General features: G+C 44.6%; 1 pseudogene across 1 annotated transcript in view; it reads left to right on the top strand.

Moving 5' to 3' along the window:
- Positions 1 to 14124, top strand: part of LOC106577467 (procollagen C-endopeptidase enhancer 2-like) — a 31451-nt pseudogene that overhangs the window by 4414 nt on the left and 12913 nt on the right. The window contains exons 3-5 of the transcript XR_014381312.1: positions 6916 to 6999; positions 8187 to 8445; positions 8677 to 8801. The product of XR_014381312.1 is annotated as a procollagen C-endopeptidase enhancer 2-like (transcript). The remainder of the gene's footprint in view (positions 1 to 6915; positions 7000 to 8186; positions 8446 to 8676; positions 8802 to 14124) is intronic.

Here is a 14124-nt window from a genome sequence, read left to right as displayed (position 1 = left end):
ACCCTGGATGAATTTATTCAAATGTGGTTTGTTTTAGAATAATGCATATTTTCATTTGTGAAGGTTGAGTCAGTGCTGTTTCCATGAGGAAGGATGTAAAGCCTTAGCTCTCAGCTCAGAGGGTTTACTCTGCCCAAAATCTGTCCACATTAAGCAGATCATTCATTATTAAGCAAGTGAGGAATTTTTGTATGAGGGGCAATGAGTCTCAAATTTAGTCAACATAAAAATGTATAGCTTTTGATGAGGCTTATTTAATCTTATAGAAGTTTTGTAATGCTTAGGTTGTTAAGAGTTTACTGATATATGTGTGATACATGTGACATCGTGGCAACTTTGAGAAAAAAAACACTTTATATCGGAGTTGACCCTGTTGAAATTCGAGACTGTCTATGCGCATTCATGAGGCTAGCATAGTATCTCACTCTCCATTGAATACACGCAGTTGACATCAACCACCCTCATCAAATATTCAAAAAAGTATTAAAATAATGAGAGTATCCACCAATCCAAAGAAAGGAATAGGCGGGAGATTGACAGCCCCTGTTCCGCTCTGGACAATGAATCCCACTGCTAGGGCGAGGCACAGGCATCAAGTCATTATATCCAGTATCTCTGGTATAGTATATTTAAGTATTCATATTAAATCAAAATCTCTCATCAGGTTGTTAGGCTGTGCTGTCACAGGGAAAGGCTTTGGGTCTCTAGCTTTAGCCCTGTGTTCAAACCCTTTCCACCTGAGAGAACTAGACCTAAGCTGCAATTACCCTGGAGACTCAGCAATGAGACAGATTTCTGCTAGTTTGGAGGATCCACATTGTAAATTGGAGAAACTGAAGTAAGTAGCATTTTGTTCTGTGTGCATATGTGTTTGTGGGTGTGTGTGCAGCGTGCGTATGAAGCCTACAACACACAGTCTTACAACTCTGTCTAACTCTCTGTCTACAGTATGGACAATGCAGGCTCAAATCAGGGCTAAAGAAACATATATTTGTAGGGATTGGGAAGGGATTACAAAATGGCTTGTGATATTTGGCTCACAACTAATACTAAAGTAATACATTACATCTTAAATCAATTTAAGCCTACTAGAAAGAGTGCCCTCAGGCTTGGAGGGAAGCAAAAATCATTCCGCTACCTAAGAATAGTAAAGCCCCCTTAACTGGCTCAAATAGCCGACCAATCAGCCTGTTAACAACCCTGAGTAAACTTTTGGAGAAAATTGTGTTTGACCATATAAAATGCTATTTTACAGTAAACAAATTGACAACAAACTTTCAGCACGCTTATAGGGAAGGACATTCAACAAGCACAGCACTTACACAAATGACTGATGATTGGCTGAGAGAAATTGATGATAAAAAGATTGGGGGGGATGTTTTGTTAGACTTCAGATTTAACTGTCTAACAGAACACAGAGGGTGTTATTTAATGGAAGCCTCCAAAATAATAGTAGATAGTAGTAGAATCAGGAATTCCCCAAGGCAGCTGTCTAGGCCCATTTACATTTTCAGTCTTTACTAATGAATTGCCACTGGCTTTGAGGAAAGCGGATGACTCAACACTATACATGTCAGCTACTACAGCGACTGAAATGATAGCAAAACTTAACAAAGAGTTGCATTTAGTTTCAGAGTGTGTGGCAAGGAATAAGTTAGTCCTAAATATTTCTAAAACTAAAAGCATTGTATTTGGGACAAATCATTCACTAAAACCTCAACTAAATCTTGTAATAAATCATGTGGAAATTGAGCAAGTTGAGGTGACTATACTACTTGGGAGTTACTCTGGATTGTAAACTGTCATGGTCAAAACATATTGATACATCAGTAGCTAAGAAGTATGTTTGTGATAAGGCGCTGCTCTACCTTCTTGGCAGCACTGTCAATAAGGCAGGTCCTACAGGCCCTAGTTTTGTCGCACCTGGACTACTGTTCAGTCGTGTGGTCAGGTGCCACAAAAAAGGACTTAGGAAAATTGCAATCGGTTCAGAACAGGGCTGCACGGCTTGCCCATGGATGTACATAGAGAGCTAATATTAATAATATGCATGTCAATCTCTCCTGGCTCAAAGTGGAGGAGAGATTGACTTCATCACTACTTGTATTTTTGAGAGGTATTGACATGTTGAATTCACTGAGCTGTCTGTTTGACCTACTGGCACACAGCTTGGACACACATGCATACCCCACTAGACATGCCACAAGAGGTCTCTTCACAGTCCCCAAGTCCAGAACAGATTATGGAAGGCGCACAGTACTAAATACAATTTATTTCAAGCCAATCTATTTTTATATCAACAGATCCATTTTTTTTTTTTACTGGAAACAGGTTTTCTACCAGCATATCCCATAATAATCCTCAATGACATTGACTCTCACTCTGTAGAAGGAAATATTGTGTGTGGTTCAAGCAGGTTTGAGTTTGCTTTTCAGGATAGTGTGCTGTGCCTGTAGCCAACAGTGTAGTGAAGCAGCCATTCATCATATGCTATGTATACACACACACACACACACACACACACACACACACACACACACACACACACACACACACACACACACACACACACACACACACACACATTGACATATATTCCATTACTGTAACAGTTTTCCAAAAACACGGAGCAAACACAATGCAAAACACATACACAGGGCTCCTTATTCAAACAGGAGTGCAGCTAATTGGATGTCGTTTTGGCTGATGTATGGTATTTGTTTACTTGTCACATGGCACACACCACAGCCACACCTCCAAATCAAACATGAAATCCCATCTGGGACACTCTCCTTCTCTCTTTCTCCTTCTTCCTGTCCTCATACCCCTTCCTCCAGAATCCCTCTCTCCCCTCTCACTCCCCTTTCTCCATCTCTCCTCTCTCAACCCTCTATTTCTCCACGTCTCTGGTTCCTCCCTCCTTCCTCTCTTCCTCTACTCTCCCTCTCCATGGTCCGTTCCCTCTCTTGGTCTTAGTGGACATCAGAGCAGGATGCAGGGCAGGGTGTGTGTGTGTGGAGTGTGCGTGTCCTCCTGTCGCTGACACTGGGATGGACCCAGGCTGAAAGCCAGACGACCAACTTCACCAGGTGAGTTAGAAAAGGTGTGTGTGCTCACGTGCCTGTTTGTGTTTAAATAATGTGTTTGTTAGTGTCACGTTCTGACCAGTAAAGGGGTCATTTGTTATTGTAGTTTGGTCAGGACGTGGCAGGGGGGTATTTGTTTTATGTGGTTCGGTTGTGTGTTTATGTAGAGGGGTGTTTGTTTAGCGTTTCCGTGGTTTTGGCCTATGTTCTATGTTAGTGTATTTCTATGTCTGATCTAGGGTGTTTAGTTCTGTTTAGCTAATTGGGATTGGGCCTTCAATTGGAGGCAGCTGTTTCTCGTTGCCTCTGATTGAAGGTCCTATATATAGGGGTGTGTTTGTTACTGTTCGTTTGTACGTTTTCTTGTTTTGTTTTGTTTGTTCCACTGGATATCATAAGGTGAATGCACCAATTTGTAAGTCGCTCTGGATAAGAGCGTCTGCTAAATGACGTAAATGTAAATGTACAGTCATGGCCAAAAGTTTTGAGAATGACACAAATATTAATTTTCACAAAGTCTGCTGCCTCAGTTAGTATGATGGCAATTTGCACATACTCCAAAATGTTATGAAGTGATCAGATGAATTGCAATTAATTGCAAAGTCCCTCTTTGCCATGCAAATTAAATGAATCCCCCAAAAAATATTTCCACTGCATTTCAGCCCTGGCACAAAAGGATCAGTTGACATCATGTCAGTAATTCTCTCATTAACACAGGTGTGAGTGTTGACGAGGACAAGGCTGGAGATCACTCTGTCATATTGATTGTGTTCGAATAACAGACTGGAAGCTTCAAAAGGAGGGTGGTGCTTGGAATCATTGTTAATCCTCTGTCAGCCATGGTTACCTGCAAGGAAACACGTGCCATCATCATTGCTATGCACAAGAAGGGCTACACAGGCAAGGATATTGCTGCCAGTAAGATTGCACCTAAATCAACCATTTATCGGATCATCAAGAACTTCAAGGAGAGCAGTTCAATTGTTGTGAAGAAGGCTTCAGGCCGCCCAAGAAAGTCCAGCAAGCGCCAGGACCGTCTCCTAAAGTTGATTCAGCTGTGGGATCGGGGCACCACCAGTACAGAGCTTGCTCAGAAATGGCAGCAGGCAGGTGTGAGTGCATCTGCACGCACAGTGAGGCGAAGACCTTTGGAGGATGGCCTGGTGTCAAGAAGGGCCGCAAAGAAGCCACTTCTCTCCAGGAAAAACATCAGGGACAGACTGATATTCTGCAAAAGGTACAGGGATTGGACTGCTGAGGACTGGGGTAAAGTCATTTTCTCTGATGAATCCCCATTCCAATTGTTCGGGGCATCTGGAAAAAAGCTTGTCTGGAGAAGACAAGGTGAGCGCTACCATCAGTCCTGTGTCATGCCAACAGTAAAGCATCCTGAGACCATTCTTCTGTGGGGTTGCTTCTCAGCCAAGGGAGTGGGCCCACTCACAATTTTGCCTAAGAACACAGCCATGAATAAAGAATGGTACCAACACATCCTCCGAGAGCTACTTCTCCCAACCATCCAGGAAAAGTTTGGTGATGAACAATGCCTTTTCCAGCATGACGGAGCACCTTGCCATAAGGCAAAAGTGATAACTAAGTGGCTCGGGGAACAAAACATCGATATTTTGGGTCCATGGCCAGGAAACTCCCCAAACCTTAATCCCATTCAGAACCTGTGGTCAATCCTCTAGAGGCAGGTGGACAAACAAAAACCCACAAATTCTGACAAACCAAGCATTGATTATGCAAGAATGGGCTGCCATCAGTCAGGACGTGACCCCGAAATGAATTGACAGCATGCCAGGGTGGATTGCAGAGGTCTTGAAAAAGAAGGGTCAACACTGCAAATATTGACTCTTTGCATCAACTTCATGTAATTGTCAATAAAAGCCTTTGACACTTATGAAATCCTTGTAATTATACATCAGTATTCCATAGCAACATCTGACAAAAATATCTAAAGACACTGAAGCAGCAAACTTTGTGGAAATTAATATTTGTCATTCTCAAAACTTTTGGCCACGACTCTACAGTGGACCGTTAGTGCGTGTTTGACAAGCAGATACTTGTGAACTGTTTTATTTAGCTTGGCAGGTTAGAAGGGTGGGACCAAACCACTTGAGATGTTTAGGACTTTGGACCATGCAGTGTGATTTTCAGTACCACTTTGAACACAAGCAACCCTATCGGGGCCTGTGTGTGGACTGTGGAACATGGTTGGTGAAGGAAGCAGGTCAGGGAGAGAAACATTTAGTACACTTTATTTGGATAGTCCCACATAGATAATCTACAGATGGTTATACTATCAACAAACTATGTGTTGATAAGCAACTTCCTGCTAAGGGTGGAGGCCACAGAAAAACGTAACTCATCATGAGGGGCCACAGTGGCTCGTGTGTCTGCATACCCACATCCATACACCAAATATGGATAACTGATGATCAATGGGCCCCACTTCGGTCAGTAATTCCACCATGCTTAATTCGACCAAGTTTAGATAGCTGGCCGCTAGACTAATTTACTAATCTAAAATATTTTGCTATTTTAACCTTTGTTTAACTAGGCAAGACAGTTAAGAGCAAATTCTTATTTACAATGACGGCCTACACCAGTTGACGCTCGGCCAATTGCGTGCATCCCTATGGGACTCCCAATCACAGCCGGTTGTGATACAGCCTGGATTCAAACAAGGGTGTCTGTAGTGATGCCTATGGCACTGAAATGCAGTGCCTTAGACCGCTGCGCCACTCGGGAGCCCTGATGCTGCTGATGAACAACCACATTGGTCCGCAGGCCTACAAAAGGGGGCCAGTTGCCCATCCCTGATTTAGAATAAGCGTTCGGGTAAAGGTTTAGTTTAGGGTTAGGATAAGGGTTAAGGTTAGGGTTAGTAGATAGTTTAAATGTTGTTGACATCTACAAACCAAACATTCTACGACAGGACACCGGTGAACTATGAGTTTAGCTATGGGTGTTGTGATAAAAAGTGTTGACTGGAATATTGTGCTGTGTGTATATACAGTACAGTATATTCCAACCCCCTGACACCTTTTCCAACTTTATGTTCCTACAGTTCAAAACCATTAAATGTTTTTTTATATGATTTTTATACAGCCAGAAGCTGAATTAATGAGCCTGTGGGCTGCTGTAAAGTTGTAGAAAGCGTGACACCGCTTTGATCAGTGTGTGTGTGTGTGTGTGTGTGTGTGTGTGTGTGTGTGTGTGTGTGTGTGTGTGTGTGTGTGTGTGTGTGTGTGTGTGTGTGTGTGTGTGTGTGTGTGTGTGTGTGTGTGTGCGTGTGTGCACATGCACACACATGTTAAAACATGTTAAATAACAGGCTATGTGTAGTACTCACTGTTTTCAGGTTTTCAAAGTGCCAGTGTCTGCCTGTGCCCCCATTCCAAAGTAAAGTGTGTGCCTGGTGACAATTCTCTGGTGTGACATCGCTTGAACACGAGTGTATGCGTGTTTGTATGCTTGAATATGCCACAACGTACATATTATCAGTGCTACTGCCCCAGATTGGGCCTACCATTACAAAAACATGAAAGTTCACTGATGAGAGTTCACTGGTCCTTCCCAGGATCGGAGAACAGAGTCGGACTGTGCGCCTGTGGTTTTGGTATGTTGGTGGAGAGGGGTTCTGCCCCCACTAGTAGTGGTAGCAAAATTCCTGCGACTTCTGAAACAGCTTTCTAAATGTATAAAATATGCCATGATTAGTTAAAATAATTTGAACTCATGTCAATGATTGCAAAAAGAGGCAATACAGTTCATCTCTCTCTCCATCTCTTTCTCTCTCTCATGCACTCTCTAACTCTCTCAGGCTCTCTCAGACTCAGGCTTTGTGGGCAGTGAGGGTTTCCCCAGCCACTACAAACCCAACCGCAAATGCACTTGGTATATCGCTGTGAGTAACCAACAGTGCAGAATATACACTGAGAATACTAAACATTAGGAACACTTTCCTAATATTGAGTTGCACCCCCCGTTACATACGGAAACTGTTGAGTGTGAAAATCTCAGCAGTGTTGCAGTTCTCCAACACGCCTGGCACCTACTACCATACACCGTTCTAAGGCTCTTAAATATTTTTCTCTGAATGGCACACACACAATCCATGTCTCAATTGTCTCAAGGCTTAGAAATCATTCTTTAACCAGTGTCCTCCCATTTATCTACAATGATTGAAGTGGATTTAAGGTGACATCAATAGGGGATCATAGCTCTCACCTGGATTCACCTGGTCAGTCTATGTCATGGAAATAGCAAGTGTTCTTACTGTTTTATATACTCAGTGTACATCGCAACACTCTATGACACTACAACTACAGCTCACTCAATATTATAAATCCAGTTATGATGCAGCTATAATGCCTCTATATGACCTGGTCAGACAATAGTAAGATAATGAGTGATCAAATCATGAGTGTGACTCACTGTAACATCAAGGTGTCCTTTGATATGGTCCTGTCAGAAGGTGAGTGTAGCTAGTGCATGAAGTCAGGCGCAGGAGAGCAAAATGAGTGAGCAACGTACTTTACTCAAAAATAAAGGCACAAGGTAACAAATACACTTGACCAAATACAAACGGTAAATATATTACGCATGGGTGAAAACAGCACCCGTCGAAGTACCAGCCATCATGAACCAAAATGAATTTTGAAACAATCACGCACAAAAAACATGGGTGAAACAGAGGGTTAAATACATGAACATGTAATTGGGGAATAAAAAACAGATGTGTAGAAAACAAAGACAAAACCAATGGAAAATGAAAGGTGGATCAGCGATGGCTAGAACACCGATGACATCGACCGCCGAACGTCGCCTGAACAAGGAGAGGGACCGACCTTTAGTGGAAGGTCCTGATAGGGTCATGATACTGTATGGTACTGTATGGTCATTTAGCAGACAATTTTAGCCAAAGCGACTTACAATCAGCATATTCAACTCTCAACCATATCCACAGGAATACCGGCCAAACACAGAAATACCTCCAACACCAATTTCCAATTGGCTATAACCAAACACTTGACACTCTAAGGCTTAACGTCTGACCTTTTACCCCCCTCATCTACATCCCATAATACCCAGGTCCCCGAAGGCCATGTCGTCATGCTCTCCTTCCGTATGTTTGACCTGGAGGCCGACCCCACCTGTCACTATGACTACCTGGATGTGTACAACGGCCACTCGCACACGGTGCAGAAGCTGGGGAGGTTCTGTGGGACGTTCCGCCCCGGGGCTCTCATCTCTACCTCCAACACCATGATGCTGGAGATGGTCTCTGATAGTAGTACAGGAGGACGGGGGTTTGTGGCTCACTATCAAGGAGGGAAACCACACATGGATGGTGAGGTTACCCTTTATTCCTTTATATTTGTCTTTTCATTTCTTTCTCTTCTCTTTTACTGTGGCTCTACTGTGTATTCAGCCACAATTTACACAAACAGCTGCTCATACACTCACTCTCACACACTCTCAACTCCTCAACCCTCATTCACAACTGTGTACTGTGTCTTTTTTTAGCTTTCATTAGAATTTAATTTGCATGGTCTTTCTCTTTCTCACTACCTCTCTTCAGAGAACCAGTTTTGTGGGGGGAGGCTGACGAAGGCTCAGGGTTCTGTCAAGACCCCCAACTGGCCCAACTCAGATTACCCAGCAGGCATCAGCTGCTCCTGGCACATCTCTGTGGAGCCCAGCAACGTCAAGCTATACCAATCACAACACAGCATCAGCACACACCTGTTTTATCTTTATTTTTTCATTGGATAACTTTATTTGACATTCTGAGACTGTCCTGGAAGCTTGATGCAAGTCCTCAAGTTATGGGTTAAAATTTGCGTGTGTGTGTATACCACCTGACTGCGGTGTTGTGACTGTGTTAATGAAAGGCTTCTTTGAAGGAGTAGGGCATGTACATGTGCAAAGTATTCAGACCCCTTGACTTTTACCACATTTTTTACATTGCAGCATTATTCTAATATAGATTTTTTTTTTTAATCCCTCATCAGTCTACACACAATACCCCATAATGACAAAGCAAAAATGAAATATCACATTTGCATAAGTATTCTGACCTATTACTCAGTACTTTGTTAAAGCACCTTTGGCAGCGATTACAGCCTCAAATATTTTTCGGTATGACGCTACAACTTGGCACACCTGTATCTGGGGAGTTTCCCCCATTCTTCTCTGCAGATCCTGTCAAGGTCTGTCAGGTTGGATGGGAAGTGTCGCTGCACAGCTATTTTCAGGTCTCTCTAGAGATGTTCAATCGGTTTCAAGTCCGGGCTCTGGCTGGGCCATTCAAGGACATTCAAAGACTTGTCCAAAGCCACTCCTGCGTTGTCTTGGCTGTGTGCTTAGTGTCGTTGTCCTGTTGGAAGGTGAACCTTCACCCAAGTCTGAGGTCCTGAGCGCTCTGGAGCAGGTTTTCATCAATGATCTCTAGGTACTTTGCTTTGTTCATCTTTCCCTTGAACCTGACTAGTCTCCCTGCCATTGAAAAACATTTACATTTACATAACATTTTAGTCATTTAGCAGACGCTCTTATCCAGAGCGACTTACAGTAGTGAGTGCATACATTTCATACATTTTTTTCTCCGTAATGGTCCCCCTTGGGAATCGAACCCACAACCCTGGCATTGCAAACACCATGCTCTACCAACTGAGCCACCACGGGACCGTAGTCCCCAACTGAGCGACCGTGTGGCCGTGGTCCCCGGCGTCGTCGCTGTCCTTCCTGATCTTTCTGTGATTCTCTCCAAGGAAGGGACTCGCATCCTCCCCGGATTTCCTCCCAGGTCCAACTCACTTTATCCTCCCGAGCACGCTGCTTGGTCCTTGAATGGTGGGATATTCTGTCACGGTCGTGATAATGGACGGACCAAGGCGCAGCGTGATGAGAGTTCCACATCTTTATTTGCAGTGAAACTTCCAAAAAAAACAATAAACCAAGAAGGAAACGTGACATCAGTGGTGCAACATGCACATGCACAAAACAATATCCCACAAAGTAGGTGGGAACAAATGACAACTTAAGTATGATCCCCAATTAGAGACAACGATAAACAGCTGCCTCTAATTGGGAACCATACTCACCAACAAACATAGAAATACAAAATACTAGATAACCCCCCTTGTCACGCCCTGACCTAAAACACCATAGAGAACCCTGACGGCTCTCTATGGTCAGGGCGTGACAGTATCATCCCTCTAAGGCCCTCAAACCGACCACTTCTGCCACTTCATAAAGGGCTTAGTGTCCTAGTTCAGGCTAAATATCCAAGAACACAAAACAGCAAAACAACAAGATGGGGAAAACCTACAGGAGAGTATCTTAATTCCTTTGTACTGACTCACTTGTCTGTTCAGGGAAATGGGCTGACTTTTAAAAGGACTGCAGCTCAGTCAGAACTCTGCCTTCCTACTCTCTCTTTAAATGGTTGACTTTGCTGCTGGTATGGAGTGGTGGAATTACGCAACACAGCCCCTCCCACCCACCCCTCCCTCTCTCTCTCTCTCCCCTGATATTAATGACACAACTATCTCAGGCAGGAGGCAGTCTCCTGCGCTCACTCTCCTGCAGGCTGCTCTCTCACGCTGCTCTCACTCTCTCTGACTGCGTAGCTGAGAAACACACACTCACTCACACACACACACACACACACTCAGTCAAACACACACCATGAGGTTGGTCGTGCTGTGTGTTGTGGCCTTCACCACTCTTCTGCTGGCAGTCCCATGGAGCTCCGCAGCAGACCCAGGAGACGGAGCCCAGAGATGGGATAAGGTCCAGGATAAGCCTGCTACAGGAGGGGTTTCAGGGGGCTGCCCTGTGAGGATGAAGCCTTCTGGCCAGTGTGGAGAAGAGGACGACTGCCCCTACCAGATCACCCTGCCTCCACTGACCATCCAGCTGCCCAAGCAGTTCAGGATGCTGGAGAAGACCATGAAGGAGCTGCAGAGCCTGAAGGAGACGGTGAACCGGCTGAAGAGGGACTGTCTGGAGTGCCGGCAGCAGGCTGACCAGAGCCTGCAGAGGGACAGCGGGGAGGCAGCAGGGGGTCCCGGTACGGGGATGGGACCAGGGTTTCTGGAAATACAGTCTAGCACCAGTAAGGAGGAACGAGGAGACGGGGGAACCAACACAGGACCTGATGGGGATGGCATTGGCACTAGCACCGGTTCTGGCAAAGGCAAAGGCACTGGCTCAAACGGCGGTTCTGTGTTTGAGATGCAGGTGAAGATGAACAAGATGTCCAGCAGCCTGCGTAACGCACGGGGCCAGATCACGGCTCTGCAGGGCCGTCTAGAGGAACTAAGCCTCATCAACATGAGGAACGTGGAGGCCATCGTGGACAGCAAGGTGGAGAACATCACTGGAGTGATCAACAAGCTCAGCAACAACTGTAACCACCAGTGTGCCGTCCAGCCCTCCCCTCAGTGTAAGTGTTATTGAAAATAGCCCCTCTGTTCTCTTATAGAAGCTCCTCTAGTCTCTTGTTATTGCTAACCTATTGTTCTCCTCTAAGCTTCAGTCAGACAGACTTATTATAAAACCAGGCTTTCATGCACTGCATGCAGTATTGTACAGTATGCCAGCCCTCTGTACTGAGCGTGAGTACTCTGCCGTATCAAAAGGAGAATCGCAGGTTTAACTCCAGATCATCACCCTTTATTTATGCATGGTCCTAAACTAACACTGCTACTGTACAAGGGAATTACATTATTTCCTCACACTATATCTTTCAAAACTCATTGGGATAGTCTGATATTTTGAGTGTGAGATATTCTGATATTTTGAGTGTGAGATATTCTGATATTTTCAGTGGTCCTTCTGATGGAAAGAGATATGCATATTTTCATATGGGCTTAATAGGAACCAATTTCAAACGAATCATTTTCCTGTCAGTTTCAATACTGTAGACCACTGTAAGGTACTTCATTCTGGAGATCTGAACTGAAAACCCCATGTCCAATGATCAATGGAATGCAAACTAGTCTTATCAAAGTTCCATTTCCATCTAGAGGTAACTCCAGGGGACATATTTCAGTAGTAACCATAAAACATATTACTATCCATCCAAATGGATATGGAACCATTCCTAAAGCATGTCACAACCATCTCCTCCATTGGCTATTATCTGAAAAACACATGTGAGGTCCTTTTGAAATGGATCGACTCCCGACAGCAGTGTGATTTCTCCAGCCAGTGTACTTGGGACAGTGTTAACGTGCGGTCATTTCAGTGTGAACATTGGGACAGTGTTAACGTGCGGTCATTTCAGTGTGAACATTGGGACAGTGTTAACGTGCGGTCATTTCAGTGTGAACATTGGGACAGTGTTAACGTGCGGTCATTTCAGTGTGAACATTGGGACAGTGTTAACGTGCGATCATTTCAGTGTGAACATTGGGACAGTGTTAACGTGCGGTCATTGCAGTGTGAACATTGGGACAGTGTTAACGTGCGGTCATTTCAGTGTGAACATTGGGACAGTGTTAACGTGCGATCATTTCAGTCTAATAACTCCTTTATTACACTTGCCAACTGGATGATGCAATGTGTTGCCTTCCGACAGTTGGTCATGGTGAGATCAGAACACTATGTAGAAGTACTTGTCTTAGATTAATCTGTCATGTTTTGTATAAGAGCTCTGCAAATTACTCTGGATAGCTTGACAAGATAATGTCAAAAGTGATTAATGTAAAGATTATGGAGAAACAGGCAATATAAAGTGTTTCCAGTAAGAGTCGGGAGCATCAAGTATCAAAGTGCAATAGTACTTGTGTGTTCTGTTGTTGACACAGCCTTCTTTCTACTGGCCATGTTTCTATCTTGATATGGGAAACTCTACTGTCGGCTCAACGACAACAGAACGTCAGCAGTCAGACATCTCCCAATCTCAGCTCTGTAACGGATCATTAAGCCCCAATTCACAGTTAAACTAAACAGTGTGCTTTCTATCTCTGATTGGATTTGAAGGTGTTTGCGGACATACATCGAGGGAGTCTACCTTTGGATCATTTAACTGAATCATGTTCTCTATTCATTTATAAACACTTTTAAGCTTCCTTTAATGTCCCAAGCCTTTTTCTGTAGGAATTAAAGGAACTGTTTGCCTGTAATGTGAGAATGCACAAGCTTTTCATTGGGAGGATGTTACTTCCAGATGAGGGTTTTATGTCTCTGCATACTTCCTTGATAATACAGCTGCTCTTCTGTTGCTGTCAATCCCCTTTATCAGTCTGCATGGCTGTCTGTCCATCTGTCTGACGGACTGTTATATTTGGGTCAGTCACAGCCTGGCCCCCAGATTCTGAGAACCACTATTACTATCACATTTGGGCAGACTTTGAAAGGAGTACTGCCCACAGGGGGGAGATACAGAGACACACACACACTCACATACACGCGTACACACACACACGCACAAACAGCCTGCTCTTCTGTGCTCTGCTCTGCCCTCTTCTGGCTCTGTTCTGTCCTCTTCTGTGCTCTGCTCTGTCCTCTTTTGGCTCTGCTCTGTCCTCTTTTGGCTCTGCTCTGTCCTCTTTTGGCTCTGCTCTGCTCTCTTCTGGCTCTGCTCTGCCCTCTTCTGGCTCTGCTCTGTCCTCTTTTGGCTCTGTTCAGTCCTCTTCTGGCTCTGCTCTGCCCTCTTTTGGCTCTGCTCTGTCCTCTTTTGGCTTTGCTCTGTCCTCTTTTGGCTCTGCTCTGTCCTCTTTTGGCTCTGCTCTGTGCTCTGTCCTCTTTTGGCTCTGCTCTGTCCTCTTTTGGCTCTGCTCTGTCATCTTCTGGCTCTGCCCTGTCCTCTTCTGGCTCTGCTCGGTCCTCTTCTGTGCTCTGCTCGGTCCTCTTCTGCGCTCCGCTCTGTCCTCTTCTGGCTCCGCTCTGTCCTCTTCTGGCTCTGCTCTGTCCTCTTCTGTGCCCTGCTCGGTCCTCTTCTGCGCTCCGCTCTGTCCTCTTCTGGCTCCGCTCTGTCCTCTTCTGGCTCAGCTCTGTCCTCTTCTGTGCTCCGCTC

The sequence above is a fragment of the Salmo salar genome, chromosome 18, assembly GCF_965601325.2.
Source record: "Salmo salar chromosome 18, fSalSal1, whole genome shotgun sequence".
Classification (NCBI taxonomy): domain Eukaryota; kingdom Metazoa; phylum Chordata; class Actinopteri; order Salmoniformes; family Salmonidae; genus Salmo; species Salmo salar.
The sequence above is the reverse complement of the archived record's forward strand: the minus strand, read 5'-3'. Positions and strand labels throughout refer to the sequence as shown.